At 41.9% G+C, this 25,566-nt stretch overlaps 1 protein-coding gene across 1 annotated transcript in view; it reads left to right on the top strand.

The window, feature by feature from the left end:
* The first annotated feature begins 6,230 nt into the window (after window positions 1-6,230).
* The window catches only part of LOC135099946 (uncharacterized), a 150,149-nt gene continuing 130,813 nt past the window's right edge, over window positions 6,231-25,566 (top strand). Inside the window, exon 1 of the mRNA XM_064002679.1 lies at window positions 6,231-6,691. The gene's annotated coding sequence lies outside the window, so the exon portion shown is untranslated. The remainder of the gene's footprint in view (window positions 6,692-25,566) is intronic.

Genomic DNA, 25,566 nt, shown 5'->3' with positions numbered 1-25,566 from the left:
TTTCTATATACATATTTTTACTTTTGTATTTCATTATTCAAATTTATGTAGTTTCAATAGAAAAAAAATTAATCGCAAATTTTTAAATATTTTTTTTTTCACAGGTCTGGGCTTTATATTGTGTAATTATATAAAAATAAGACAGAAAAATATGAAGTAGCAGCGCTGAGCAACTATCGCAGCGGCCATTTGGCAATAATTGTTGCTAAATAGGGACTTTATACCAAAATCCAGAACACATCTGCATCCACATCCACATCCGCGAGGGTGTCATGATTTGATATACGCATCTGCCTCCGCTATTTGATAGAAATTGGTATCCGCATCCGGTTTCACATCCGCAAAATATGTATAGGTATATGACCTCCCTGTTCAGACCTGTTCTGATAAGCCTCCAGAGAGAGAGAGAGAGAGAGAGAGAGAGAGAGATTGATTATGGCAGAGGAAAAGCAATAGGCTGAAATATGAACAATTAGAGTAAAAAATAATATCTATATCGACTTAACAAAAAGAAAAAAAAAACACCTGCAGTAGTTTGGTTTCGCTGTGACATTCATAACTGTCACGTGATGAACTCACACACAACTATTACAAGCTGTCCATTTCTATTACGTCCTCTTGCACCGCCACCCTGACCGCCTCCCGTCACCCAGTGTTTGTTTATGTGTTGCACAGTTCCCCGCACCATGCTTTAGGCCTAGGGAGTCTACTGATAGGTTTCGGTTATTTTTTTTATGAATCTTAGACACCCTCTTGATTAGATTCAGGTAAATTTCAAGGAAGTATATTTTCCATCTTATTTCTCTCTTTTCTTTCCTTTCTTCGTCTGTCAATCTCATCCCTGCATCCCTTCCCATTTATTATTTAAATCAATTATTTCCTTGATAATGAGCCGGGGGGAATATAGTGATGGACATGGGTTAAGTGTGAAGTGGGGCAAGGGGGAATGTGTGTGTGTGTGTGTGTGTGTTAGAGAGAGAGAGAGAGAGAGAGAGAGAGAGAGAGAGAGAGAGAGAGAGAGAGAGAGAGAGAGAGAGAGAGATGAATAGAAAAATAGATAGAAAGGTAGAGAGACAGATCGGGCACATAGATAGATGGATTGATAGATAGATAAGGAAATAGACAGGCAGACAGACACATTGCAAGCACGATGCAACACGAACGTTAAGTAGAGCATCGCACGTGAAAGAAAAATTAACGTAAACATATTATTATTTTCAATACCTCGCTTTGATTAATAAGTTAAGAAGTGTTGTTTTTTTATGGGTGCGTATTTTTAGGGATGAATAATATTTCGGCAAAAAAAAACAAAAAAACTTTTAATAGATAAATAAAAGATAAAGAAAAGAAAAATGTCTGGTTTATGTATTGCGACATGAAAACTATTAAAGTTCGATATATTGGAAAAATGTTTGTGTGTGTGTTAGAGAGAGAGAGAGAGAGAGAGAGAGAGAGAGAGAGAGAGAGAGAGAGAGAGAGAGAGAGAGAGAGAGAGAGAGAGAGAGAGAGAGAGAGAGAGAGAGAGAGAGAGAGAGACTTACGTAGGTATACATGTCGTAGAACTGATATTTAACAAGTTCTCTCTATATTTTCATTGTTCGTTAAACCCTCAAAGTAATGAGACAGTTCTTTTTAGTTTTTCTGAGAATGGCTTGGTAATTCCGTAGACTTTAACCCTTCAAAATTCCTTCTTGTGGAGGTAACGTTGGCGGTGTGGTGAGAGGCTTTGTTCTCTTAAAAGGACTATTCATTATAAGCTATAGAGACAATTAGTCCGGTATTCAAAGGTGTTTTTTAACTGTTGAAAATGTTGAATCCTTATTAAACTACCACTGCAATCACGAAAGCAACCTTGAAACCTAATATCTTCCGCAGGAGCCTTTTAAGTATGGAACATACTCTTATTATCAGATATAAATTTTGAGAATGAAAAATTTTTTACCGTTTTTTATTTTTATTTTATTTTTTTTATTTTTAAAAATTTCCTTTTAAGAATACCAATTATTAAATCATAAAAAAAAAAAAAAATTAAGAATAATGTTAATATGAAAAGTGTGTATCAATCGATGAAGTGTGTTTTTTCTGCCTTCAATCCGTATAAAAGTGAAGTACGGTTATTATCTATGCACAATTCCAAAGAATTCAAAAGAATATTTTACAGATGTACAATGGTTCTTTTATTTATTTTTTTTTTTAAGTAAGGAACGTATCGTAGATAGACATTCTGAGATAGATTTTTTTTTTTTCAGATTAAAAATTTCTTCTAACATCACCGATGATTAAATCATGAAAAGTAGAAGAAGAATATTGATACGAAAAGTGTATATCAATCGATAAAAAGTTACTTTTTAGTGTCTCAATTTCTTTTAAAAGTGAAATATAATTATTATCTACGCACCACTACTAAGAATTCGATAGAATATTTTACAGATATGCAATGCTTCTTTTTTAAAAGTTGTCTTAATAAGACATGGAAACGTTTAAGAACATTAACGAAGATTATTCCTTCGTGGTCTTAGCTGCTCTTGTCGCAATGAAGCATTGTGTTCATTATTTTGTATTTTTTTCAAGGCTCGTGCTCTTAAACTCTTTATCCTCTCATGAGGAATACTTATTTCGAAAGGCCGCTGAGATTATTCTTCTGATTCTCACGAGCCTTTTCCCATTAACGATGCAGAATTCTAATTAAACTGTCACTAGAATCACACACAGACATACACATAAGTGAAAAAAAAAAAAAACTTAAAAGTAATATTTAAGAATATACAGGTTTAAGTGTTCCTAGTGATGGTCTTTCTATGTCATGACTTTTGACTTAACTGGTTAGTACTTTTGAGTACTAACGAGCTGCTAAGCCTGACTGGTGGACACGTAGATACAGTGTAGACTGACTCTGCTCGTGGAATACGTGTGGAAAAATGTGGGTTGGCTCTGCAGGAAATCGTAGGAAAAGGTGGAGTAGGAAGAAATGTCCATTTTTCATATCTACTACATTCCTGCGTGATATTTCCATGTTCAATATTGCCTCATGCTCTCCTGAAATGCTGCATGAAAGCTTTGAATACACGTAGTCATCTTGCATTAAGCCACGCAGCGCTGGTGTCATTGTACTCATGCCACCTGGAGTAACATCAAATGCTAGAGTTTGTCAGACTAGGTCTCCGTTTTCTTCTTAAACTCTTCGATAAATGATGTATGATATTCGTCACTGAGTACAATCTCTCCCTCTCTCTCTCTCTCTCTCTCTCTCTCTCTCTCTCCGTACTTATAATCACGTATACATAGAATCTTGTTACTAGTATTTTCTCTCAGCTCTACACATTTACCTGCTTTCCTATCTCTTCTAAAACACAGGAAGGATACGAAATATATTTAGAGTAACGTGGGGCGGCGGTGGGGACGCAGAAGTGCAGCATGGACTACGAGTACAGTAGCTCAGGGTGAGGGACGATGAGCCGCAGCACGTGGCCGGCTCTCATCGTAAGTGCCCAGTTATGAATGGAAAATCGACACACACACACACACACACACACACACACACACACAGTGATTATGGTGTTACTTCTCATTGTTCAGCCAAATTACAGAGAATTGGTGTTTATTGACTGTTTGTCCTGATACACTCTCCACGCCCAGCAAGCCTGTGTAGTAAGCACAACGGGTAACTCCTCCTCGTCCAGTGTTGCCCCCGTGAATGCTAGATTTTCTTTTTTTCTTTCATTTCATTTCTTTCTTTCTTTTCTTTTTTTTTTAACATTAAGAAAAATAGGTTGCCGTACTCACTGAGCGTTGGCGTAGGGCAGGTAACGCCTCCTTTCTTGGGCCTTGGTGGATGAAACAAGGTGGCCAGCTCCTTTCTCTGTCACCTTTACGTTCCCAGTTGTAGCTGAGTGGTACCCGTTTACATTACACTCAAAATACAGATGAAAATATTATGAGAAATCAGCATAATAGTCATATAATATCTTGAAGAATAGTTTCTACTCTATCCTTCAACCAGAGCGTTGTGATATTAGTTTAAGGATATTTTCCTTATATAGTTTAAGTATGCAGGTGGAAGTACTCAAAATACAGGTAAGATTATTACGAAAATTCAATCTAGCAGTCAAAAACAATATCATGAAAAAAAAAAAAAGTTTCCGCTCTCTGTTCTTGAACCACAGCGACATGAAATTTGTTTAAGGTTATCTTTCTTTTAAATAGTTTACGTATAGTTCGAAATACTCAAAATACAACTAAAGGTATCATGGAAAATCAACTTGACAGTCAGATGATACCATGGAGCACAGTTTCTACTCTTCATTCGTCAACCAGAGCAAGGTAACATTAATTTGAATATAACATTTTACATAATTTGCGTACAGGTGAAGTACTCTTGAGGGACGTTAGTGTGTGCCAGTGTGAAGGTCTTGTGTCTCTCAGGACGATACTTAGTGTACGCTATTTTCATAATACTAAGCTCATTCCTCCACTAGTGTAACGCAGGTACCTCCATGTCATACACCTGCTGCCCCTGAGCCCGGTGTAGAATCTCTCTCTCTCTCTCTCTCTCTCTCTCTCTCTCTCTCTCTCTCATATTTCTGTATCCTGTCTCCTTTACTCTGCTTCCCGTGGCTGGTCTAGCGCTGCACACACACACACACACACACACACACACACACACACACACACACACACACACACACACACACACACACACACGAGATGGCTGCCGTGTCCTCTCGTCACAAGGTTTAAAGGAAACATGAGGGAAGGCATGAGTGGAAATGTCAAATTATGGACGTCCCCTTTGCTTCCTTCCCCCCTGTGTGTGTGTGTGTGTGTGTGTGTGTGTGTGTGTGTGTTGCAGGTAGGAGTTCCAGTTTCGCATTAAAAGAAACCAGTTGCGTCATGGGTGGGTAGAACAAGTGCTGAGGGAGGGCGGGGAGGAGGGCGAGAGGCGAGGGGCGTGGTGGAGGTTAACAGGAGGGCTGAGGGGCCGCGCTGGACCAGCAAAAGAGCCGTATGTGGTGTAGATATTGACGACAACGAAGTACAACATGTCGCACCTACTCATTTTTTAGTGGTTTAAGGATGTCAACTTTAATGTAATAAAATTCACTTCATAGTATTGCTGAATTAACTTTTTTCATCGTATTTTCATTGTGAAGTGTGGTGATGTGTAGTGAAGAGAGCTCTAATATGTTCCTTGTAGTTTATAGTAAAGAGGATAACGTCGCTAAAAGATTGACTGTACTTCTGAAAGAGTCTGGAGTCACACTTCCTCTTGAAACAACTTTAACTGTGAACGTTTTTAAAGAAGAGTGCTTTATGCAGTTTAGTGTTCGTGACTTGGGTCCATTTCTCCCTGCCTCAGTAAAAGAGAAAATGTACACATGTACATTATTTACTTTTTTCTTCTTAATTCTGTCTAAGAGGTGGTTGTGAAATGCAGACTTAGCTTCTAATCAGTTCATGTTTATACCTAAGATCCGGTACTACATCGATTAACATGGTGAGATCACCACCTTTTGTGCCCATGAGAATCTCCAAGATGGATGTTCTGGCGCCTCGTCCCTCAGGGCTCACACTAGCACGGCAGCCTCGCACACAGACGGGCTCTCATCCGTTTTCAAACAAGATCAATTTACCTTGCCTAAGAGGCGTCCCGCGCTATCGCTCGCCGTCCCCGCATTCATAGGTAACACTGGTTGATCCGCTCCTTTGAGGAGTTCCGATCGATGTTGAACACTATTGGGCCATTCTTGCGATAGTTGGTGGCTATATGGACATGTATGAATAAGCGATGGACGTCAGGAAATAGTATATGGTATGTACGAAACGAGAAAATAAATGGAATGATGCATCACTGCCAGGTCAACGGAAGCCTCAGATGAGGATGTTCCCCTGGCCAGCGGTCGCTGCAGCCTCACAATATCAGAGAGACTTTACGATCACAAATAAGTGTTTCGAGTCCTGGCTCGCGGCCAGTGACTGGACAAGGGTCTCCCCCAAACAGCGGTGTGGGAAACGAAAGGAAAGATGAGGACTATTCTCATAAAGTTGCAAAACGTTCACAGTTAACAAACAAGTAGAACGTGACGTTATGAGATAGGTGCATTATAAGTATTAAATGATCCTAATATTGTGGGTGGCCGTTCATAGGTTGCCATAGTTACCGCGTCCTCCAATCGTGTGCCAGACGTACGAACAACCACGATTCTGAACTGATAACTTATAAAATATTTCCCTCTTTGATGTGATGATAGGCAGTGATACACATCGAGCCAGCACATCAATCATTCTGAGCAGTGATGCACCGATCATAGTGTGACTCATCAACTTCATACGAGAGACCTAAAGTATCGTACGTGACAGGTGGCAGTTGTGAACGAGCGACCGTCGAGTGAGGCCGGAGCCGCGAGACGCTGATCCCCCGGCGGGTTATGGAGGCATGCTTGTGTTAGGAAGCTGTGCGAGTGTCGTGCGGGAACTGTAACAACCCGGACACGCTCCACGCCGACGAAGATGTGGAGTGGACGGTGAAAGTGAATCGAGTGTGCCGCGCGAGAAGTTGGCAGAGGCGTTGGTGGTGAGCAACAAGTGTCGCGGCAGCAGAGGAACACGCTGTGCCACTCTGGTGACGGCATGACGCTTCCGCCCTCCCTCCCCGCCCTCTTCCGAGTTCTGCTCCGCCTCCTCCTGATCCAAGGTAAGGAGTGCTGAGGTGGCGGATGTGAGAGGACGAGGATCATGAAGGAGGGATGTTTGAGTAACCTAATTGCCTTGTCTTATCTCGCCTCCCTCCTTCCCTTCGTCATCCCCGTCCCTCGTCTTCTCATGTTTTTCCTCGTCGTGTTTGTCACACATCTCGGTGTAGAGGAAAGTGTTTGGTTCTTGCCCCTGACCATGGCTTGTTCCATTCTGGCCCTGCCGGACGCAAGGGCAAGATTAAAACTTTCCTCGTGTGCTTCTCTTTTATACATTTCGAATCCACGTGTACGTAGTTTTCAGGAGACAGAAGGCAATAATTCACATGCATTATAGCGCGTTACCTTAATTTATAAGGTGCCTGTGAGCCGTGTGTCATGGCTGCGACAGCGCAATGACATAATAAGGTAATGGCTTGTTAGATCGCTCAGACACATTTTCCTTAACGGTGCTTATATTCACATACTTTGACATTTACAGTACTTATAGTAAGAGGCTCGTTTGCAATGAAGTCAGAGCAACAGGATAGCTTTAACACTGTAATAATGAAAAAATAAAATGTAAATGCATTTTTAGGGAAAGATTGCGTGCATTTACTGGACGGTCATCAGGATTACTGGCTTGACTTATCCTATTATTTCTATTACGCTCATCATGCCAACCTGAACGTTAACATTATTTTTGCCTCGCTTTCTTATATCTTTTGTTACTTCATTCTCTCGTTCACGATAACAAAGACTGGTGCCCCGAGGCTGTTGGTGCTCAGTGCACTGGTGGGTGACAGGGACCCCTGTGGTGCCTATAAAATATTATACATATATGAATAAAAACGAAAATACAGATGCAACTGAGTCATTCGATGGAGGCTGAGCTGCAGGGCTGAGCGACCCAGCTATGCTTTATTGTTTATTTTTCTCCGTTTACGATACTTGTAAGCGAAACAGTTGCCTTTAATTGCTGCTCGTTTTCTGAGAATTATTAAATGTTTTCTTGGTTTTGTTGACTTTTTATAGCGTGTTGTACTTGTGGTAATTGGCGAGTTAAGTGTGTGTGTGTGTGTGTGTGTGTGTGTGTGTGTGCTGGGTCGAGATATTTCATGGTGAGAGAGTTGTTGGCTGGTGAGTGCTGGGCGTGGTGGCGGGTGCTGTGCCGGGCGGGGTGGTAGTGGTGGTGGTGGTGGGGGTCCGTCACCGCCGCCGCGTGACTAGCATGTTGTAGCTGTTGCTCTCACTGTTGTTCTCACTGTGCTTCATGTGGATTGCAGTATTTGGCTGAAAAGTGTTAATTGCTGATGAAGTTTTCAGCCAAAATCGACGTAACACCAAACACAGGTAAACTCTGCTGGAGAGGGTGTCTGGCTGGCTTTCGCTGATGGAGTATGCAGCAACACGAGAAAATGTGAGTGTCGGTAGTAAATGTCACTATGGGAAGACGCAGATGTTCCACCAGATACACAAGACCGCTGATACGGAGACAGGCGAGGTAGACGTCACTCAAAGCAGGCCGCCACGTGCTCCTTCCCAAGCAGCTCGGCGTTACGTTATCTCCGAAGCTAGCAGACTGAGAGGCTGGAGAGGTGCTGCTACCCCGCGTGTGTGTGATTCAATAAAGTTTTATATCTTCCCCCTCTCTGGTGGAAGTTTTAATGTAATGTCACTTGAGGAAGGGAGTGAGTGTGACATGTGAAGGAGGGCGAAAGGGATTATGGGTGTGAGTGGCAGAGGATACGAGGGGCGAGGATGGCCGTGAAGTGGTTGTTATATGACCTTCATCGTCCACTGAGAACGGTGTGTTCTTCCATTGCAGTGCTCATCCCACGTCCGCGCTTCTCTCCCACTCGCCACTCTCTCGCCTGCCTCTTGTGACTGTTTCCGTCCTCCACGTACACTGTCCTTCCCTACTCAGTCTTCCTTACCCCATAGTTGTTACACAATTCGTACTCACCCTTCACCTCGTCACTGTTACCGTCACCGTACTCTCACCACCAGCACCACTATCACCACATCTCTCCCTCTGCTGTTAATCCTCCCTTTTCATTATCTTTAAGCCTCTTATTTTTCAAATGTCTTTTTATGTACATTGTCCTCTTTGATTGCAGAACATTCCTCCCGTTTCTTCAATTTGCATTCAGAGTTACTTTCCTACCACTTTTGTAGCCTTCATAAAAGTAATTTGATGTGCTGCAGACTTGCTTTTTATCTTAATTAACTTTTACCATCCCTGAACTGACCGCCATTTACCTTCGAGTTTTGACGAACGTTATTTTCCTTATGCAAGTCTTTGTTTTAACTTTTCCATTTTCCAACCTCTGCTTCTAGACTGTCCACTTTAGTTGACTTACGTACTCATCCCCAGGTCTACTGTCTCGCTCTGCTGTACCTTTCCTCTTTCCAGACCTATTTCTGTAAGGTGGTACGTATATTCCCCCGTTCACTGTCCCTTCGTTGCTATACTTTTTCTTTAATTTGGCTTACATAGTCATACTCTCATTGTTCACCGTCCTTTGCTTACTTTTTTCCCTGTCCTTGACCTCCTCCTGTGAGATGGAGTTCAGTTTAGTGTACGTACATATACTCTCTCTGCCCTCTTTTCTCTGTACCTTCACTTTTTCTCTCTTTTTGACCTACTTCTGTAAGGTGGACTCTGGTTTGTCATACCCACGTATATCCTCCCTTTCCACTGTCCTTTGTCCCTTTCCTTTCCAGCCCGGGCAACTGTCAATGTGGACGTTGCGGCGCTGTCAATAAAGTTTGTACTGTGTGTTGCTTGCTTGGCATTATTCCCACAGGCTGCACCACACATTATCTTTTCTCTCGCTGAAGCTTTAACCGACGTTCCTTGCTATTTTCTGATTCCTTTAAAATAACAGACGCAAAGAATTCGGTTGGTAGTGCGTGCCAGTGTGGAAAGATTGACAGGTTTGTGTTTATTGATTGCTTTTGTCCGGAGTTACGCTTGTTTTTTTTATTTTATTTTATTTGTATGTGTGTGTGTGTGTGTGTGTGTGTGTGTGTGTGTGTGTGTGTGTGTGTGTGTGGTGGTGGTAGGTAGTGTTATTGTCGTTATTCTTGGAAAATGTCCCTTTGTTTCACTTAGTGCGGCAGGATGTGTGGTGGAGTCGTTGATATATACATATGTGGAAGTGTTTCTGTTGCTGCTGCTGCTGTTGTTGTTATTGTTGGTGGTAGTGGTAATGGTAGTTGTTGTTGGTTGTTGTTGGGGTTATTGCCTTACCGATGTTTATTATTTACCATTATTTTTTAGCATTCTCTACCCCCCCAAAAAAAAAAAAGTAAGAAAGCAAACAGTAAGATACAAGTAAGAATTAAAGTATTGACTATTGTTGACACACCTAACAATGTCTGACGTACGTAGGCTGTGGAGGAGAAAGGGGGAGAGAAAAGCGGCGTATGGTGTTTATGTTAAGTGCTGGCAAGGATTGTGATGATGGCGTACGTTTAGTTATAGTGATGGTGAAGACCGGTGATGATGTTGATAGTGCATGTGTTGGCTGTAATAGATGTGATAGTGGGGGTGGTGATACTTGGGATGGTGATGGTTGTGGGGAAAGATACTGGAGGGAATGGTGGTGCTTGCATAGCTAATGGTAGGAATGGTATTGGTATTAGTAATAATAGTGTCACAGGTATTGGCTTTAATGGTGTGGGTCGCGGTAGTAATGGTAGAAGTAATGGACTGTATCCTCTTAATAATTTTGCCGTCTTACCTTAACTACTTCTTAACTATTCTTGTTTTTAAGTGTTTTGAGGATTCTAGTAACAGTTTGACAAGGATTCAGTATCAGTGAAAATAAAACACCTGGGGAAACCTGGTTATTGAAATTATTATTAATGACGAGCTAAAGCGTTTCTGTGCGAGGACTAGTGTGTGGTGGTGGTGGTGGTGGTGGTGGTGGTCGTATTGGTGGAGGGAGTGGTGATGGTGGTGGTCATATTGGTGGACGGAGTGGTGATGGTGGTGGTCATATTGGTGGACGGAGTGGTGATGGTGGTGGTCGTATTGGTGGAGGGAGTGGTGGTGGTGGTGGTCATATTGGTGGAGGGAGTGGTGATGGTGGTGGTCATATTGGTGGAGGGAGTGGTGATGGTGGTGGTCGTATTGGTGGAGGGAGTGGTGATGGTGGTGGTCATATTGGTGGAGGGAGTGGTGATGGTGGTGGTCGTATTGGTGGAGGGAGTGGTGGTTGCTATGTCATTAATATAGAATGTAGAGTCGATAAGTCGTCATGCAATTAATTTAATTATCCCCAGTGTCCACTGCACAGTATATTTTCCTCGTAATATACCACGAGACCAATTATTTTTTATATAGTAATTAACACTAGTAATATATATTCAACACTGAACAGCGAGCAGACACAAAACAAATTGGAATAGCAAGTTTTTATTAAATTTACACAGCTGAAAGACTAATCAAGGTTAAATACACACTCATCATATATAAAAAAGTGTAATTTTCTGATATAAGTTGTTCGATGCGTTTCCTGATGTTTCGAGCAGCCTTAGGTGATGTGGGGTGGGTGGTACGTTTGGTTGTGGTTGTTTCACAGGGTTCGAACCAAGCAGTGAGCGGCGCGAGTCTGTCTTGTGAAATCGGCACCGCCATACACGACCAATACGCACTGCATTCTTCTTCCGCGTTGTTGTCATGTTGAACGAGTATCGTGAATAATCCGATCACCAACACCGGTTCCATACACTGGAAAAGAGTAAATAGTGTGTGTGTGTGTGTGTGTGTCGGAGTTGCTTTGGGAAGTTGGAGGGAAGAGAATGGTAGGTAGGTGAGCGAGTAGAAGTAGGGGTGAGGAGATCCAGAGCCAGCACCTGCAGACACCCTCGCTGCCACACGTGATGAGGGAGCCTGACTGATTCGAATAATTGGGTTGGCATTACACGGCGGGGGTCAGTCAGTCATGGCGCGCTGTACACAGGTGGTACTGATAGCTGCAGGGGAGGAGACCGGCAGAGAAATGCAGCGCCTCCCTCCCCAACGCCTCCCTCCCTAACCCTCCCTCTCTTGCCCTCTCTTCTCTCTGTCCTGACACTGTTCAATGGGCAGCGTTGGGAGCAGCGTGCTGGATGATCCTTGTACCTGAATACCTTCATTACCCGTTATATTGAGACGGCTGGCTGGTGAGGGCAGGCAGCCGGGTCATCAGTGGCACAGCTGGGCCGGCTGATAGCATCATCTGCAGAATACAGCTGGTGACGGATACCACCTGGGGTTTTAAGGGGTTGAGGCTCATGTAACAGCAAGTAGAAGCTGACAGCTGGCTGGAGTAGGGCATGTGGTGGTAAATGTTTGCATGAGGTGTTTGTTTGACGTAGTACAAGTCGCTATGTGCTAAAAAAAAAAAAAAAAAAAAAAAACTTAGATTGATCCATGGGAATAAGAAGTGGCAGTTTTCCTAGTACGAAGGAATTTCGTTAATATTGCATACGGCAGTGGCAAAGTAAGTGCAATAAATATCAGATATCCTTGGTTCGTAGCCATTATATTTTTTGGCGTCGGGCCATTTGCAATATACTTGCTCTTCTATGCTGAAAACACGCGATGCTATTGTGAGGTTAGTAAATATGTACCAGTAACAGCAGACCCTTAAAGCAACAACACGTAGGAGGAGGCGATAACAATACCAGCGTGATAGAATGGCAACAACATGGAGAAACGATAGCAATAATGATGTGTAGCGGTGACAGTAGTGTCTTGGAGCAATAGCAATGTTGACGGTACTGCAGTAAGTGTGACAACGATCAGTAAGGTGACAAGTGCACAGTGCTGGAGCAACAGTAATGCTTGATAGAGACACAATCATATAGGAGTGACGCCAGTGTGTAGGAGGGAACAGCGTGTTGAGATAAACAGTAATAGTAGAGCAGGAGGTGCAGGCGCATACATAGCAAAGACAGCAGTGCGTAGGAGTGACAAAAGTTAAGGCGAGGACCAGCAATGCAGTGTAGCAGCGGCACTCGCGTCACGATGAAAGGTCAAGCAAACGCACCTCTAAAATTTCGTGCTCTCTTCTTATAATCATGTTTGCTTCTTTTACAGAAAATGCGTGAGGACCAAGCATGAATTTAACCCCCCCTACCTTTACCCCTTTCCCCCCACTGGCGAGGAAGCAACCTTTTGCTAAATTAATGCCTGCTGCGACTTGTAATGTGTTCTTACAAACAAAAATCGGAACAAAAGCCAAGAAAAACTGCGCTTCATAAGAATAGGATAGTGTAATACAAAGGCGTGCATATTGTGACCCCTTCATCCCGCTGCTCCTTAGGCCTCCAATTAAGGATGCTGATGTCTGACGGAACTATTAGTTTTGCTGTGACGAACCGATGAGTTTTCTTAGAAAAGTGATTGCGTAGGTACCATGAAAATCTTGGACGTAGACTGTTGAAATTGTCATGTCAGGTGAACCGCAACAAAGTAAGGGTTACATGGAGGTCGTTCAAGGAAAAGAGGCTGAAGTACGTCTATTTTACTTATATATATATATATATATATATATATATATATATATATATATATATATATATATATATATATATATATATATATATATATATATATATATATATATATATGGTTAGTTTGTATATAGGTTTGGGTGGTGAGGCAGTAACACCCTGGTCAGTGGTGTGTGGTCCGTTCAGAGCCCGCGTGACTAATCTTCGCGTGGCGTGTGTTCAGAGTATCGAAATATACTGTCTCGGGCGCTCACCTGACCCCGAGGCACCTATCACCACCCAACGCTCTTTACTTCAGAGGAGCTAACAGCGCGGTGCGTGTCATTTCGGATTAACTAAGAGCTGGGTCTGGGTGATCAAACAGCGAGGAGTATTAAACCTTGTGTAAATTATCCCTTGATAAGATTATGGGGTCGTCTGTGGGGTTCCCTGGTTTACGTAATGAGGCTTCACGTGTAGCACATTACGCTTTATGACGCTGATGGTGTCTGGGTGAGTAGGGGCTGTGCTGAAAGGTGGTAGTGCCGGAAAATCAGGAGCTTGGGAATTACAACAGGGACAGACACAGAAAGCACGCTCATTATCTTGGTTTGCTAAGCATTTGCTGATTCTTTAACTTTGTATTTCGATCACCATAAATTTGCGCACCACTTGTGAAAGTCAGCAGTGTAGTTATGTATGTGCACTGGTGGAGTGAATGTGGAGGAAGACTACGCGGGATAAGTGAGGTGGAAGTGAGTAAAGAGATTTACCAAAGTGTAAAGAAAATGAACCAGACTAATAGGCTGCGCGATGCAAATTGTTGGCCTGGACCGTCCCAGAAGGGCACAGCCAACTTTATTGCGCGTAAACTTATATTATATCTGACCCGTGAACATGACACAGGCAGGGCGAGGTTTTCAGAGTTGGGGCTGCCTTACATCAGACCGTAACATGGAGGGAAAAAACAAACAGCAGCGTTGTCTCTGACGAGGTTGTTTGTGATAAATTGCAGTACTATAATTAAGACATTATAGCAAAGGTGATAGTATATAACAGATGAATAGAAAGATACATCCAGTACTTAAAACCAATACTACTACATCTGTTTTCTCTAAATAATAATAATGATAATGATAATAATAATAATTATAATAATAATAATAATAATAACGCTTCCCTCTTGCAATATTAATAAAAAGCGTTTGATACAGTAGGGCATGAACAACCAGTGAAAATACTTAAGGAAACAGGAATGGATGGTAAAGATATCAGGTTGATAGCAAGTTTGTATTGGAATGAAAAGCAGCTGTGAAAGTTGGGGAAATGAAGTCAGAATCATGGATAGATATGAGGAGGAGTGAGGCAGGGGTGTGTACTTTTCCCCAGACCTCTCCTCCTTATATGGTCAGAAATGTATGGAAAATTTAATAGACTTGGAAGGAGTGAGAATTTGAGGAATGAACGTGACAAATATACGGCGCCGATTATACAGTTCTTTTGACGGATTCAGACGAAAAGCTACAAAGGCTTGTGAATGAAGTGGAAGAAGCAAGTGAAGAGAGAGGACCGAAGATAAACACAAAGTCACCATGTGCTTGGGAATAACACAGAGAACAAAGAGTGAGAGTACAAATATACTGTATATTAGTGGAAGGTAAATTAAACAAGTTCGAGAATTTAAATATCTGGGAAGTATTGTGTAAGAGGAGGCAGATTGTGAAAAGGAAATAGAGAAAAGAATAGTTCTGGCAAAACTGCTTTTATGAAATATTAGAACTTCGATGACAAATTTAGGGATAAAAATTGATTTGAAAATTAGACTACTGAAGTGCTATGTCTGGTCAGTTTTATTTTATGGTTGTGAAACGTGGAGTTAAAAAGAAAATGGAAAAGAAGTTGGAGCTGCGGAGATGTGGTTCCTAAGAAGAATGCAAAGGATTCCATGGACAGCAAGAGTAACTAATAAGGAAGTGCTGCGACGTGCAGGAGTGGAGAGAGAGAGAGAGAGAGAGAGAGAGAGAGAGAGAGAGAGAGAGAGAGAGAGAGAGAGAGAGAGAGAGAGAGAGAGAGAGAGAGAGAGAGTTGATAAGAAGAATAAAGAGGAGGCAATTACAATTTTTTGGACACATCCTGAGAGCTGGGGAGAGGATTGATGGAAGAAGAGCAAGAGGAAGGCAAAGAAAAAAAAAAAAAATACATGGAGACCTTGCTGGAAAGTATTAACATAAGATGGAACACCGTGGACCTGGTCAGGGTGTTAGATAGGAGAGATAACTGGCGCTCCATGATCGCTAACGTCACATGACCAAACACTTCAGTAAGCTAAGGTAAGGCGTGGAAGGCTGCTTAATTAGCCTGGGCGCAAAGGTGAGGGTAACACCAGACACATGCAAGGGGCGATTGATTTTAATACTCTGTTTAATTAAATAAGTGTCCGCTAGACTAGACATTCCTCGACACGCTTGGGTGACGGGACGCTGGTGGGGGAAGTAGGCCGTGAGTGGCGAGCCGGGCAAGAACATGTACGAGACACCTTTTACATACCTCACGTTACTTTACCTTACTTTATTTAATTTTACGTCACACACACACACACACACACACAGAGAGAGAGAGAGAGAGAGAGAGAGAGAGAGAGAGAGAGAGAGAGAGAGAGAGAGAGAGAGAGAGAGAGAGAGAGAGAGAGAGAGAGAGAGAGGAAGACGGACAGATTTCCCTTATTTGACTCTCCCTGTTAACGCTTCACCCTTTCGCGGCCCTCAGTCCTCCCTCACTTCAATTTGTCTCTCTCTCAGCGCCTCGTGTTCTTATATTAATTCTTCATTCTTCTTTTACTTTCGTATTTCTCCACATCAAGAATAGTGTGGAGTGTTTGGCTGTTGGGTTATGGAGGTGTAACTTGTGGTGAGACAGACAGATGGAGTTCTTTATTACATTGATTATTTGTAGATTTTTTTAAACTCTTATTTCTAAACAAATTTTTCTAGATCATTTATAATTTGTGAGACCCTTACTTGTGTACTACAGTCTCATGAATAGTTCTGTAGATTAAAAAGGCAGTTTTAATCTAATTTTCTCTCTTGTTTTCTGTGTCGATGCAAACATTTTTCTTTACTGAACTCTAAGCCAGGAAAACACAAAGTTAATGTATTATTTTGCATATTCTGTGCGTCCCCGCAAATATTTTATTTTTGTTAATTTTTCACCGAACCTTTTGACCTAGAAAAGAGAAATTTGATGTTTTATTATCTTTTCGAGTCCATAGAAAACAACCTTTTAACAGTACTTTTATCCTAGACAAATATATATCCTCTGTCCTTTCTGTTCTTCGTGTGTCCATGCAAATATTCTATTTATCAGTGTTTTTGCCAAGAAAAGACAAACTGAATGTTCTATTGTCTTTTTCTGTGGCCATGCAGATTTTTTTTTTTTCACTAAATGTTAACAAACGACAAGCATAACAGTACAAGTGCCAATACATCTCTTTCCCTGCATCTGTGTGATTGCGTGCCATCTCGATTATTTATATATTATTTTTTTGTGGAGTAAAATTTAGCTGAAAGTCTTCATAGTATTATAATAAGCACTTTTATAAAGTGTCATAATACTGTGTTGAGCTGTTCAGAGAGTTCAGGAGTAACTCGAGTAATCTGTTAGACAGTAACGTAAGACGCAGAACATGCTCAGAAAGAATGCACCCTAATCCCTTCCGTGCACAGCTTGGGGCGGCGGAGTAGCGGGAGCGTGGCGTGGCGCCGTTCTCTTTAGGTGCCTGCATGGACGGCGATGATCATGCGAGGGGCGGGGGAGATACAGGGTGGCGGCGACGCTGGGCCGAGCTGTGCCTGCCAGGTGATGTGATGTGGTGGTGTGAAATGTGTTTTAGGGCGTGTTGAAGCGTGTTGATGCGTGAGTTTGAACCTGTAGGCTAGAAACGAGGATTATCGCACTTAATGATTTTTATTTTTTTTTATTTCTGAGGGTTTCTGGCTAGAGAAAAGAGAAAAAGAAGGAAAAAGAGTTTCGTGAAGTTACTAGTCCGAAAGCAAGTCCGAAGTTACTTTGTAGAGTGTCTTGAAACTCCTCGCTTGAAGGGTTTAGGTCATAGGCATGATGGTGATGATGATGATGATGATGATGATGATGATGATGGTGATGATGGATTGTTATAAACGGATGTGACACTTTTTTAAGGGTTTCCTTTTCATCATTACTACCCTAGTTACTAAAAAATATGATTGCATTACTAATTATAATGATGCTAACTGTACTATAGATACTTAGAATAATTGTTATTATTATTATTATTATTATTATTATTATTATTATTATTATTGACTGTTATCGCTGTTGTTACTGTTGCTTTTATATGAGTAATAATGATGGAAGTAGTAGTAGTAGTAGTAGCGGTAGTAGTAGTAATGCTAATCGCAGGAATAGTAATATTATATACGTTAGTAAAAGCTCAGTGTACACACAGTTCGAAAAAAGAAAGTGTCACTGAGTTCATTTCCTATCCAGAGTTACGGTGATGACGTCGGCAAGCTGTCCGGGCTACAAAGGGCAGTCACAGTCAGGTGGCGAGGGTTTTTTTGTTGTTGTTGTAATAAGCAGAGTGTCATCAGAAAAGCGCGCCACGTGTCCGCTGAACGACGCGGCGATGCACTCCGGGCTTCTCTTTGCCGGGGGCCTCTTGATTAGAAGCGCTAGGCGATTTATAGAGAATAATTGGTGGGTCCAGTGTGGCTCTTTGGTTAAGTCGGAAGAGTTGCGTGACCGGTGGGTGAGTGGGAGGGTCAAGCGGGAGGTCAGGGGGTCAGATAGAAACCCCCGGGTACACACACACACACACACACACACACACACACACACGCACAGGGAGTAGCGTTTAAAGCTCAAGCAGTCCCTTGCACGCACAACACACACACAAGCAACGCACACCCGCACTCACATACTTGCTGACAGACGTACGTGCTGCTCTTAAATTATTGGACTTTGAAGTTAATGAAAGATTGCATGAAAGAAGCTCTCTCTCTCTCTCTCTCTCTCTCTCTCTCTCTCTCTCTCTCTCTCTCTCTCTCTCTCTCTCTCTCTCTCTCTCTCTCTCTCTCTCTCTCTCTCTCTCTCTCTCTCTCTCTCTCTCTCTCTCTCTCTCTCTCTCTCTCTCTCTCTCTCTCTCTCTCTCTCTCTCTCTCTTAATACCTTTATTTTTTTTTACGTCTCTATTTCAGTCCATTCTTCATTCAACTTTTTCTCCTATCAATAAAACTTCATCTGCGAGCATCATTCATATAACAATACTTACGATCACTATGCATGTACTCCTTTATAAAAACCATGACATTTATATACATCCTCCACCACCAGACCCCTTGACCTGTACACTAAAGAGAACCTGAACCTCACACTCAAGTAGGGGGACAGGGAGCAGCGTACTCAGGTTTATGACACTTTAAACTATCTACCCACCTACCCACCTACACTCGAGCACCGGGCGAACCAGCCACTTTGTCGACGGTGACTCAGCCCTGTGAAGTCCCTGGTCCAGTTGTTGCAACCCGGCGTGGTGCGTGGCCCGGTCTGAGAGGCAGGGCGGCACTGTTAACGAGCTGCACCGGAACACAGGAGGCAGACGTTGCGTTGTGTTGTTGTGTTGCTGGGCGTGGCGTAGCAGGATCAGGGAGGGTGGGTGTAGAGCGTGGTTGCCTGGATGGTGTTGGGAGGAGCATGGAGTGGAGGGAGACATGGAGAGGCAGTGGCAGGTGGGGGACAAATGGGAGGAAATGGGTGGTGTCCTTCCCGAATACTTGATTGTGCAGGAACTGGCCAGTTGGACCAGCCAGCCATCCAGTTGGTTTTAAACATTGCGGTATAGTTCATTCTCCACTTGTTTTTGTCTGGCATCACTCCTCTTTTTCTTTCAGTAATTTCCAGGATGGTTTTGTGCTTTTTTAGTCTGCCTGAGTCTCCGCATTTAATCTTTCAGTGTCTCTTCGTTAAAAGATTAAAAAGAAAAAAAGTTGACCCTTTGAAGGCAATTACAACTATTCTTCAAGCACGACTGCTGCATCCATCGTGGTGCCATTACTGTGCTGCGCCCCTGCCGTCATCACCACCACCATCACCACCACACATGCACTCATTAAAGGACACACACACACACACACACACACACACACACACACACACACACACACACACACACACACACACACACACACACACACACACACACACACACACACGCAGACATACATAGAGACGCACACGCAGACACACACAGACGCACACGCAGTCACACACGCGCGCATACGCACAACACGACTCAACTCAGCACTCTTTCTTTCCGCATTATGCATGAGAACATAATTAGACAGTCCTGTATTTTTCTCGCAACGTTTTTAAAAAATCTGCGAGGCATTTTAGGTGGTGTGCATATTAGCCGTTGCTGGGGAGGAAAAGTTTACCATTACGTCCGTGGATCCCAGTGTGAGCAGAGGCTGTACCTGAAGGGGTGATAATTATTGTAGGTAGGTCGAAGTATGAAATAGAGGTCCTCTGAGGAATACTGTACGTAGTAATGAAAGAAGACGGGAGAATAAAGAAATGGGCGTTATTTGATACTAGATTCTCGTATAGTATTTTATCATTGTTGTTTTTTATTATTATTATTATTATTATTATTATTATTATTATTATTATTATTATTATTTTTATTATTATTATTAATGTTATCATTATTATTCTTTATTATTATTATTATTATTATTATTATTATTATTATTATTATTATTATTATTATTATTATTTGTATTATTTATATATTTTATTTGTCATTTTTTTTCTTATGGTATGGAAATCCTTACCTCTTGATATTAACTAAAAGTCTGTATTCCATTTGACTTGCTTATCGCTGACCGTGCCTTCCCAAGATCAATTAATTGTAAATGAGAGGGAGTTAAATATAGCGTCTCCCATGTATTTCGAATGGGGAGTCATTCACGAAGCTAACTTCATGACTTCACAGATACTCAAAATTAGCCTGAATAATCAGACCTTGCTTCTCTGGATTTTGCATGTCTACATTAGCAGAACAGAAACGTGTCCAGAAGATCTCATTCTTGTGAAACTTCGTCGGACTTGTTCACCGCGCGGCAGGTGTACAGACTGTAAAGGGAGGATATAAGCCAGGCAGCGCGGCCGAGAGATGCCTTCTTAGTGACCTAATGTGACGTTACTCGTCGGTAATGGATTGCATACTTAGTTGATTCTCATAAAAGGTCATAGCACTAGAAATAAGGAAGATGAAACGAATCGAGAAACGTCTCTGGATAAAAATTTAATTCTGATTAAAGAATAAAGATGACAGTATTGAAATTAATTTTTGAAAAGGTCGATCGCGTCAAGTCTTCAGACAGCGCGGAGGAGCAGTGACCGTCGTTGGCGTGAATCGCATGGCCTTGGCTACTCGTTTTCTCTGCTGAGTGAGGTAGAGCTCCGTTATCAGGCTTACCTGATCTTTAATAGTACGCGAACCTTTTTATTTATTTATTTATTTATTTTTTTTCAGAAATAGGGAACTAAGACACCGGTCTGTTGGTTATAATAAATATGGAGAAATAAAACACCAGTCAGGAAGGCCACCGATACTTATTTTATTATGTATTGTTCTTGAGATGACGTCAATTATCACCCGCCCTCCTCAGCGTCCACTCGCACCACAGCTCCATGATCGATTTGCGTCTCATTTTTTATATTTTCTTTATTTGAGTGTGGTACTGTGCGAATCTTTCTGGAGCTGGTGACTTGGAAACAAAAATTTTGAAGGAAACAAAAGGCCCACTTGTGTGGCAATTCCCAAAGCGATGCCACATAGGAAAATCAAATAACAGAGGATAAGTGTCTTGAACTTTCCCTATTGAAATAGTTCAAACCATTGAAAGGAGGGAATACAGAAACAAGTAGGGAGTTCCAGAGTTTACCAGAGAAAGGGATGCACGATTGAGAATATTGTTAACTTGCATCAGAGAGGTGGACAGAATAGGGATGAGAGTAAGTAGAATATTTTGTGCTGCGAGGCCGAGGGAGGAGGGGGGGTATGCAATTAACAAGATCAGAAGAGCAGTTAGCGTGAAAATAGCTGTAGAAGATAGCAAGAGATGCAACATTGCGGCGATGAGAGAGAGACCGAAGACAGTCAGTTAGACGAAAAGCTTTTCATTCAGCTTTATCTAAAAGAACAGTATGAGTGGAACTCCCCATACAAGTGAATCACACTCCATACATGGACGGATAAGGCTTCTGTACAGAGTTAGCAGCTGGTGGGGTGAGAAAAACTGGTGAAGACGACTCAGAGCGCCTTACTTCATAAAGACTCTTTTAGGTACAGATGAGCTATGAAGTTTCCAGTTTATATTATAAACAAAAGACAGGTCAAGGATGTTCAATGTAGAAGAGAGGGACAATTGAGTGTCATTGAGGAAGAAAGGATAGTTATCTAGATGATTGTTTCTAGTTGATAGATGGAGGAATTGAGTTTTTGAGGCATTGAACAATACTAAGTTTACTCAGCTCCAGTCGGAAACTTTAGAGAGAGATAAAAAAAAAAAAAAAACAGGCTTTCTATAGCTTCCCTGCATGAGCTGTTCAATTCCTGAAGGGTTGACGTCTTTGAAAAGACGTAGAAAAGTGCTTGGTGGTATCATCAGCGTAGGAGTGGATAGGACAAGTAGTTTGGTTTAGAATATAAGAACATGAGGAATAAGGGAAGCTGCAAGAAGCCATGAGGCCTACACGTGGCAGTCCCTGTATCTATCTATAAATCCGTCTAATCTTCTCTTAAAGCTCCATAATGTCTTACCACTAACAACTTGATTACGGAGCCCGTTCCATTCATCGCTGGTAAATCATAGGAAGAAAGTGGGTGACAGGACAGAACCCTGAGGAACACCACTGTTAATAGACCGTCTACCACTGCAGCAATAGAACGATCAGAAAGAAAACTTGAGATGAAGTTACACAGAGAAGGATAGAAACCATAGGAAGGTAGTTCAGAAATTAGAGTTTTGTGCCAGACTCTACCAAAGGTTTTTGAAATGTCTAAGGCAACAGCTAAAGTTTCACCGAAGTTCCTAAAAGAGGATGATCAAGACTCAATAAGGAAAGACAGATCAGTAGTAGAGCGGCCTTGACGGAACCCATACTGGCGATCAGATAGAAGGTTGTGAAGTGACAGACATTTATGAATCATCCTGTTGAAGTAGATAAAAAAAGATTTTAGAGAGGCAGGAAATTAAAGCAATAAGACGGTAGTTTGAGGAATTAGAGCTGTCACCCATTTAAGGAATGGGCTGAATGCAACCAAACTTTCAGCAAGAAGGAAAGGTACGAGTAGATGTTGATATATATATATATATATATATATATATATATATATATATATATATATATATATATATATATATATATATATATATATATATATATATATATATATATATATATATACGATAGAAAAAAAAAAAAAGAGAACCTGTTAAGTTTAAGACATGCCGAAGTTCTTCTCTTGGAACGGGTCACGTCACAAGAAGTGGGGAAAACAGAACTGATATGGTGTGCTTGGTATCTGAAACGTAGCATCTCATTAACATTGCTTTGCAGACCTGGGATTTTCGAGTTTAAAATACAAGTGAAATGTGTATCTGGAGCCTTGAGACACTTGGCATGTGAAGTGTCCGCACAAAAACTTTACTGTTCTGAATGTTGAGGAATGAAACACACCTGTCAATATTGCATGGCTATTGATTGCACACACGTTATTGATTGGTGGCCGCGCCCTGAGGCGTGTTTAAATTCGACGCGTGCCTCTTAGCATCTCTCTATCCGGTGGGTTTCATGAGGGGCGAGGATGGCTGATTCAAGGAGGTGCAGAAACGAAGGGGAGGAAATCAGCGCGCCAAACTGCCGACCTCACTGTGCATTCACGTGTAAGTCGATTTATTAATGCACGGTCGAGTGTGTCCATTGTCATCGTTTATCGAAAAGGGATAAATATGTTGACTCAGGTTATCGGGTCGCCGCCTTGCCAACAGACGCAAGTTCCTCCTGACGGGAACCTGTGACTGCCTCCTCTGTTACGTCCCGGGCCTGGATATTGAGTATCGACCGCTGAATCGCAGGCAGCATTAAAATTTAGACCAAACTTGGAAATGCAGTGGACGTGTTGCGCTAACGATTGATTTAGGAGTGCTGTGCAATTTTAGTGTGAATAGTATTGAGTAACCATAACAATAAGTACAGAGGGACCAAGGTGCCTGAGTGTTGTGGCGGCGGACGTGAGCTTACCGAACAAGGAGGTGGTGGTGGTGGTGGTGCAAGTGGAGAGTCGCACGTGAAGCAAGGAAAAAAAATAGATGGGTAGACGGGACTCATTGAGAATAGATGGAAGGTTATGAGGGAAGAGAGGAAAATAGTTGGGTGGGATGGAGGAAATGAAGCAGCAAGGGTTGAGAGATTGTAAGTAAATCAAGGAATAGGATAGGGAAAAGGAAATGGACAATTTAGGACTGAAAAATTTAGGTGCAAGAAAGAGAAAGGAAGGTACTGGTTCTCAAATAGAGTGGTAGATGAATGGAACGGACTCAGTAATAAGGGTGTTAATGCTGAATCATAAGGGAGCTTTGAAAGAATATTAAATTTATGGATGGGGATGATAGGTGGAAATAGGTAGGCATGTTTCATACAGGGAGTACCATGTGTAGGCCTTGTGATTTCTTGTAGTTTCCCCTATTTTAATATGTTCTTATGTTCTAAATGACAGGCAGACGGTTGTGGATGGAAGGGGTGAGGAAAATAGTTGGGGAAAAGGGAATGAACAAGAAGAGGTATAGACTCATGAAAAGAGCAAGAAAAAAAGAGATAGGAAAGGAAACCTGAAGCAGTGAAAATTTAAGAGTAGAAGGATGAAAAGAGCTAGATAGGGTGGAGGAACCGAGGAAGAGGATGTAGAATATTATGAATAGAGGAAGAAGAAGAAGAAAAGAACTACTGTAGATAGAGAAGAGGGATTGAACAAGAACAGGTGAATGTTTGAGTAAAAAAAAAAAAAAGCAGCTAGGGAGGAGGTAATAAGTAAACATGAAAGATAAGAAAAAAAAGAAAAAAAAACAGAAAAGGAATCGTACCAGGAAAAAAAAAAGACAAGGAATCGTACCAGGAAAAAAAACAGAACACAAGGAATCGTACCAGAAAAAAAAACAGACAAGGAATCGTACCAGGAAAAAAAAAAAAACAGACAAGGAATCGTACCAGAAAAAAAAACAGACAAGGAATCGTATCATGAAAAAAAAAAAAAAACAGACAAGGAATCGTACCAGAAAAAAAACAGACAAGGAATCGTATCATGAAAAAAAAAAAAAACAGACAAGGAATCGTACCAGAAAAAAAAACAGACAAGGAATCGTACCAGGAAAAAAAAAGACAAGGAATCGTACCAGGAAAAAAAAAAAAAACAGACAAGGAATCGTACCAGAAAAAAAGCAGACAAGGAATCGTACCAGGAAAAAAAACAGACAAGGAATCGTACCAGAAAAAAAAACAGACAAGGAATCGTACCAGGAAAAAAAAAAACAGACAAGGAATCGTACCAGGAGAAAAAAAAAACAGACAAGGAATCGTACCAGGAAAAAAAGACAAGGAATCGTACCAGGAAAAAAAAACAAGAACAGACAAGGAATCGTACCAGAAGTCAAAAATTACACACACACACACACACACACACACACACACACACACACACACACACACACACACACACACACACAGAGAGAGAGAGAGAGAGAGAGAGAGAGAGAGAGAGAGAGAGAGAGAGAGAGAGAGAGAGAGAGAGAGAGAGAGAGAGAGAGAGAGAGAGAGAGAGAGAGAGAGAGAGAGAGAGAGAGAGAGAGAGAGAGAGAGAGAGAGAGAGAGAGAGAGAGAGAGAGAGAGAGAGAGAGAGAGAGAGAGAAAGTTACACAGATGATGGGGGAGGAGTAGGAGGAAAGCTGATGGAAGTGGCGCCTTTAGTCAATTAGGCGAGTGTCGGAGTGGAGGCTCTGGCCAGCGCCTGTCAACACCTGCACCAGTTACTCCGTCCCCACCTCCACGCCGCCACAATGGGCCCTTCTCCTCCTTGCTTATGCTGGTTATTGACTCCGCTTTGTTTATTCTTCCTCACCCACTATTGAACATGTAAACTCTTAACACTTGGATACTCTCTCTCTCTCTCTCTCTCTCTCTCTCTCTCTCTCTCTCTCTCTCTCTCTCTCTTCTCTCTCTCTCTCTCTCTCTCTCTCTCTCTCTGTCTCTCTCTCTCTCTCTCTTCTCTCTAAATTATCGTTGTTTGTCGCATTTACTCTTACTTATATTT

This window comes from Scylla paramamosain, chromosome 4 (genome assembly GCF_035594125.1).
Source record: "Scylla paramamosain isolate STU-SP2022 chromosome 4, ASM3559412v1, whole genome shotgun sequence".
NCBI classification, from domain to species: Eukaryota; Metazoa; Arthropoda; class Malacostraca; order Decapoda; family Portunidae; genus Scylla; species Scylla paramamosain.
The sequence above is the reverse complement of the archived record's forward strand: the minus strand, read 5'-3'. Positions and strand labels throughout refer to the sequence as shown.